Genomic DNA, 7,500 nt, shown 5'->3' with positions numbered 1-7,500 from the left:
TGCACAAATCTAATAATACACACACACAAATCAGTAGTATGTATAAATGAAGTAGTATGCTCAAATCTAGTAGTATGCATAAATCTACTATACACAAATCTAGTAGTATGCACAAATCTGAAGTATAGTATAGTAGTGCAGACAAAATTACTACAGTAAAACTTATTGGGCAGAAAAAAGAAGCCCCTCCCATTACCCATGATGCACCCTGGTTAGCACTGCTAATATGCTAATATAAAACCATTACCCATGATGCACCCTGGCTACCGCTGCTAACATGCTAATATGAAACCATTACCCATGATGCACCCTGGCTACCGCTGCTAACATGCTAATATGAAACCATTACCCATGATGCACCCTGGTTACCACTGCTAACATGCTAATATGAAACCATTACCCATGATGCACCCTGGTTACCACTGCTAACATGCTAATATGAAACCTAGACAGAAATTCACCCGACACACATACATAATTTTTTTCTTTTCTCTCTTTTTTCTTTTTTTTTAAATTATTTTCAATTTTTTTTATTATTTTTTTCTGTCTTTTCTCTCTTTTTTCTTTGTTTTCTCTCTTTTTTCTTTTTTTAAATAATCTTTTTCTTTTCTCCCTTTTTTATTTTCTCTTTTTTTCTCCTGTCTCTCAAATTTTTTAATTATTTTTTCTTTCTTTTCTCTCCGTTTTTCTTTTTGTTTTTTAAATAATTTTTCTCTTTTTCTTTTTCTAATATTTTCTAATAATTTCTAAAAAGTGTCATGAAATGTAACACGTAATTGGGGAATTTCAAAATAAAAGCCCCCACACACACACTGTACCGCCTCATTTAAATTCGCTAATTAAATTATAATTTACACCAGCTTAAAGTCTTAGAGCGGTTCCAGAAGGTTTAAGCACATTTCCGAGAGAGCGCTGCCGCGGCGCGCTGCGCGCATTAGCCTAGCCGGCGGCTAATCCCATCATCTACACAAACAGAGGGGCTAATCCCCCCCGCTAGCGCGCTAACGCGGGAGCAACGGAGTCAAACAGAGTGTCAATGTTTGTAAACACCGAACAGCTGCTGTGTGTGTGTGTGTGTGTGTGTGTGTGTGTGTGAGTGAGAGGGGGAGAGAGAGAGAGAGAGAGAGAGAGAGAGAGAGAGAGAGAGAGAGAGAGAGAGAGAGAGAGTGTGTGCGTGTGTGTGTGTGTGTGTGTGTGTGTGTGTGTGTGTGTGTGTGTGTGTATGGGCTTGCTTGTGTGTAAAACTGGGGTCTTGTCTTTTCTTTTCCACAAAGGGCCATGTTGATTCTCTTATATTAACCTGAATTGACTTTATACTGCTTTACTATACTCCTCTTTTTCTTAAATGATTCTTTACGCACGCACGTACGAAAAAACGCACGCACGCACGAAAAAACGCACACACGGAAAAACGCACACACGAAAAAACGCACACACGAAAAAACGCACGCATGCACGAAAAAACACAAGCACAAAAAAAAGGCGAAAAAACGAGAAATTTTGAGAAAAAAGTCAGAATTGTGTGTATCGAGAATAAAAGTCAAAATTTTGTGAAAAAAGTTGAAATGTTGAGAAAAAAATGTGAAATTTCGAGAGAAAAGTTGAAATATCGAGAAAAAAGTCGAAATATTGAGAAAAAAGTCAAAATTTTGAGAAAAAAGTGGAAATGTCGAGAATAAAAGTCAAAATTTTGTGAAAAAAGTGGAAATGTCGAGATAAAAGTCGAAATGTCGAAAACGCACGAAAAAACGCACCCACGCACAAAAAAACACGAACGCACGAAAAATCGCATGACAAAACGCACGCACGCACGCACACACGCACACACGTACGCTCAAAAAAACCCACGGAAAAAAAAAGTCACGGTAAATGCAGAATTTTAATCATTATTACTACTACTACTACTACTACTACTACTAATAATAATAATAATAATAATAATAATAATAATAATGACAATGATAGTAATAATAACTAGAAAAGAAACAACAGAAAAGCAAAGAAACAACAGAAAAGCAAAGAAACAATAGAAAAGCAAAGAAACAATAAAAAAGCAAAGAAACAATAGAAAAGCAAAGAAACAACAGAAAAGCAAAGAAACAATAGAAAAGCAAAGAAACAATAAAAAAGCACTTTTCCACAAAGGGCCATTTTGATTCTCTTAAATTAACCTGAATTGACTTTATACTGCTTTACTAGTAACTCAAAAATATAGATATTTGTGCTGCTTTTCCTGGTTTTTACTAAATATTTAGGAGAAATGATTTGGTCTGGAATCTGTCACACTTTAAACTTCTACGAGATATAAGAAGCAGCAAGACTTTAGGGACCAGAAACTAGGACCTGAGTTCTTATTTGGGATAAACTCCCAGCCAGAGTCACTTCATTAGCCCCCCCTCATTAGCATTAGCTCTTTGTACTGAGAAGTCCCATCTGTTGTATGTTGGAGTCAAAAGTCAATAATGGGGGGGATATTAACCGACAGATGGGGCGACAAGTGTCTCCATTGTCATGGAGATGAGGAGGAACGACACATGTTCACACCCTGGAAAAAGATCTGTGAGAAGGACTTGGCTCATTGTGAGGTGGCGACTTCTGGGTAAATTATTTGGTGATAATTCTACTAAATATTTAGTAAAAAGCAGCCCAAATATCTATTTTTGAGCCCAGTTTGGGCTGAAACTTGTCCAACCTGGCAACACAGATTTAGGAGATTGTCCTCAAAATGATGAAATTAACTTTTTAATGATTACGATTCTAAAATTAAGACTCTTGGATTGAGATTTAAGACTTTTTTATACCATTTTCAAACTAAATTTAGGTCAAGGTTGCCAGATCTGACAGATTGCAGCCCAAACAATTTCTCCTAAATATTTAGTAAAAACCAGGAAAAGCAGCACAAATATCTATGTTTTTGAGTTGGCCCGACACGATTAACCCTCGAAGGAGCTTGTGGGTCTGCAATGTTCTTTCTTCGGGGTTCTTTAGTGTGAATGAATGAAAATATATTTTCATTCAAATAATAAATAATATATATATAAATAATAATCAAATTTATACTTTTGCTTCTATACCCAATCAAAGGTCATAGGTCACACGAGGGCACACACAAAGCCTGTTTACATTTAGTTTTCCAGATACAAACTTAAAAAGATGGAAAAAAAAAATCAAAAGTGAGAAATTATTCACAAATAATTGAATAATTGACGGTTTTGAACATAGAGAATGTTTGATTCCGGCTGGTTTTTCATGATTTTGGCAGGTTTTATGTGGCGTTTGTGACAGAAATATTTCATTTTGTCCCTCTGAAGTCTCATCGTGCAAAATGAGATAATAAGAATAATAATCAAAGCGGTTAAAGAAGCTGCCGAGGTTTTACGGTTGATAAACAGTCGGCGTCGGTTTCTCGGTTTCTGGCTCAATTCCAAATAAATATCCTTCAAACGGCGTTTACGCACACACACACACACACACACACACACACACACACACACACACTTTAGTTCAGCCCAATTGAACTGAAACTTGCCCAACCTGGCAACACAGACACAGCTTTAGAACCTCCACAGGAGATTCTAGTGTGTGTGTGTGTGTGTGTGTGTGTGTGTGTGTGTGTGTGTGTGTGTGTGTGTGTGTGTGTGTGTGTGTGTGTGTGTGTGTGTGTGTGTGTGTGTATTTCAGCTTTCAACACCCTCAATTAACTTAATTAGCTTAATGAATGTGTTTGAACGTAATTCATTGACGGTTGGAGACTCGGTTCCTCCAATTAGTCAAATTCACGAAACAAAACCGTCTAAAAGGAAAATGATTCAAAGTACAAGGATGTTTATGCATTTTTTTTAACAAGTTTTGAATAAATATTCACTGAAATTCCTATTGAATTAGCTCTTTTTGTGTGATTATATTGATTGCAAATATGCTGACGCAGCAAAAAACAATTTGAATTTCAAGATTTCTTTTTTAAAACGTGTAAATTTGATAACAATTTTTTTATTTTTACCCTGTTTCGATTCAATTTCCACTCAAATTCCTATTGATAATATATTTATAATGTATAAAATTAGTTTTTTTGTGATTATATCATTACAAATATATGCTGACACAGCAAAAAAAATTCGAATTTCAAGATTTTTCTTTTTTTAAACCAGTAAATTTGTAAAAGTCGTAAAAAAATTCTGATTCTAAAAGGGATGTTTGTGCATTTTTACCGAGTTTCGATTCAATATTCACTGAAATTCCTATTGAATTAGCTGTTTTTGTGTGATATATTGATTACAAATATGCTGACGCAGCAAAAACAATTTGAATTTCAAGATTTCTCTTTTAAAACCGGTAAACTTGGAGGAGTTTCACACATAAATAGGCACCAATTGAAAAAGTCTTCATGGAAATTGGAAAACCGACCTTCTGAAAACGATTCAAAACACAATCCTTCTACCGTCATGATGTTCGGGTCAATTTGGTCTGTTCCTTCAATTGGTAAAAGTCGTAAAACTTTCTGATTCTAAAAGGGATGTTTATGCATTTTTACCAAGTTTAGATACAATTTTCACTCAAATTCCAATTGATAAAGTATGAAATTAGCTCTCTTGTTTGATTATGTCCATTACAAATATGCTGACACAGCAAAAAACAATTTGAATTTCAAGATTTCCTTTTTTTAAACCGGTACATTTGGAGGAGTTTCACACATAAATAGGCACCAATTGAAAAACTCTTCAGTTTCCATTCAAATTCCTATTTAAAATGTGTTTTTGTGATTATAAACCATTCACACATTAATAGGCACCAATTCAAAAAGTCTTCATGGAAATTGGAAAAAAAAAAACAACTTGCTAAAAACGATTGAAAACACAATCTTTCGACTTTTTTCTCGAAATTTTGACTTTTATCTCAAAGTGCATGATGAAAAAAAAAACGTATAACTAATATAAATATACGCTGACACAGCAAAAAAATATGGAATTTCAAGAACATTTTTTTTTAAACCGGTAAACGTTCACACATTAATAGGCACCAAAGTCAAAAAGTCAATTTCCACTCAAATTCCCATTGATAATGTATTTATAATGTAAGAAAATGTGCTTTTTGTGTGAAAAAACCACCTGCTGATTAAAAACACAATCTTTCTACAACAGAAATGACGTTAAAATACAAGCGGGCGTGCGCGATTCGCCTCCGTTCACGTCCCCCATTCATTCACCCGTTCATTCCCCCGTTCATTCCCCCGTTCATTCCCCCGTTCATTCACCCGTTCATTCACCCGTTCATTCACCCGTTCATTCACCCGTTCATTCACCCGTTCATTCCCCCGTTCATTCCCCCGTTCATTCACCCGTTCATTCCCCCGTTCATTCCCCCGTTCATTCCCCCGTTCATTCACCCGTTCATTCACCCGTTCATTCACCCGTTCATTCCCCCGTTCATTCACCCGTTCATTCACCCGTTCATTCACCCGTTCATTCACCCGTTCATTCACCCGTTCATTCACCCGTTCATTCACCCGTTCATTCCCCTGTTCATTCACCCGTTCATTCCCCCGTTCATTCACCCGTTCATTCACCCGTTCATTCCCCCGTTCATTCACCCGTTCATTCACCCGTTCATTCACCCGTTCATTCTCCCGTTCATTCACCCGTTCATTCCCCCGTTCATTCACCCGTTCATTCACCCGTTCATTCACCCGTTCATTCCCCCGTTCATTCCCCTGTTCATTCACCCGTTCATTCCCCCGTTCATTCACCCGTTCATTCACCCGTTCATTCCCCCGTTCATTCTCCCGTTCATTCACCCGTTCATTCCCCCGTTCATTCACCCGTTCATTCACCCGTTCATTCACCCGTTCATTCTCCCGTTCATTCCCCCGTTCATTCACCCGTTCATTCACCCGTTCATTCACCCGTTCATTCCCCCGTTCATTCACCCGTTCATTCACCCGTTCATTCCCCCGTTCATTCACCCGTTCATTCTCCCGTTCATTCCCCTGTTCATTCCCCCGTTCATTCACCCGTTCATTCACCCGTTCATTCCCCCGTTCATTCAGCCGTTCATTCCCCCGTTCATTCACCCGTTCATTCACCCGTTCATTCAGCCGTTCATTCCCCCGTTCATTCCCCCGTTCATTCCCCCGTTCATTCACCCGTTCATTCACCCGTTCATTCCCCCGTTCATTCAGCCGTTCATTCCCCCGTTCATTCCCCTGTTCATTCACCCGTTCATTCCCCCGTTCATTCACCCGTTCATTCACCCGTTCATTCCCCCGTTCATTCACCCGTTCATTCTCCCGTTCATTCACCCGTTCATTCCCCCGTTCATTCACCCGTTCATTCCCCCGTTCATTCCCCCGTTCATTCCCCCGTTCATTCACCCGTTCATTCCCCTGTTAATTCCCCCGTTCATTCACCCGTTCATTCTCCCGTTCATTCTCCCGTTCATTCCCCCGTTCATTCCCCCGTTCATTCACCCGTTCATTCCCCTGTTAATTCCCCCGTTCATTCCCCCGTTCATTCACCCGTTCATTCACCCGTTCATCGGGCTCTTAAAGTCAGTACTGAGTTGTAAAATAATCAGGGGGGATGGTGGATTTGATCATATGGGGACAGATAATTTGTGCTGATTACAAATAATATAATATATTACAAATAATAGCAGTGACCAAAACAGCTGCAGAAATACTGCAGGAATGACATAGCAGCAGTTAAATGCAGCCTTCTGTAAGCTTTAAATATCCACTGGGCTTACATCAAATACATCAAAACACAACAATAAAAAACACTTTTCTGAACTTATCAATATGACTCTGTCCTTCACAGGATAAGTAACATGGATCACTGCAAAAACTCACAATCTTAACAAGAATATTTGTCTTATTTCTAGTTAAAATGTCTCATTTTAGTAAAAAAAATCTCATTACACTTAAAACAAGACTCATCACTGGAAAAAACAACAATTTTCACCTGTTTCAAGTAGATTTTCACTTGAAATAAGTAGAAAAATCTGCCAGTGGAACAAGATTTTTTTGATTGTAATGAGAAGATAAATCTTGTTCCACTGGCAGATTTTTCTACTAATTTCAAGTGAAAATTGACTTGAAATGGGTGAAAATTGTCATAAAACAAGTTACAAATATTAGACAATAGATATTCTGATATAGATATTCAGATAGATATTCTGTATCTACCGTATCTATTTGATTTGATTTGATTTCATTTGAAGATTTTACTTCGAACATGCATAAAAAAAGAGGAAAAATGAGGAAGAAAAGATGAAAAAAAGAGGAAGAAAGGGGAAAAAAGAAGATGAAAAAGAGAAAAAAAAGCGGAAAAAAAGAAGAAAAAATTAGGAAAAAAGAGGAAAAAAAGGGAAAAAAGAGGAAAAAAGAGAAAAAAGAGGAAAAAAAGAGAATAAAAGAAAAGAGAAAAAGAAATGGCAGATTTTTCTACTTATTTCAAGTGAAAATTTTTGCTTGTAATGAGAAGATAAATCTTGTCCCACTGGCAG

At 37.4% G+C, this 7,500-nt stretch overlaps 1 protein-coding gene across 2 annotated transcripts in view; it reads right to left on the bottom strand.

The window, feature by feature from the left end:
* dcc (DCC netrin 1 receptor) overlaps window positions 1–7,500 on the bottom strand; it is an 83,237-nt gene that overhangs the window by 74,853 nt on the left and 884 nt on the right. The gene's annotated exons all lie outside the window — the stretch shown is intronic.

Source organism: Cololabis saira, chromosome 11 (assembly GCF_033807715.1).
Source record: "Cololabis saira isolate AMF1-May2022 chromosome 11, fColSai1.1, whole genome shotgun sequence".
NCBI classification, from domain to species: Eukaryota; Metazoa; Chordata; class Actinopteri; order Beloniformes; family Belonidae; genus Cololabis; species Cololabis saira.
Note: the sequence above shows the minus strand (reverse complement) of the source record. Positions and strands in the feature narration are given on the sequence as shown.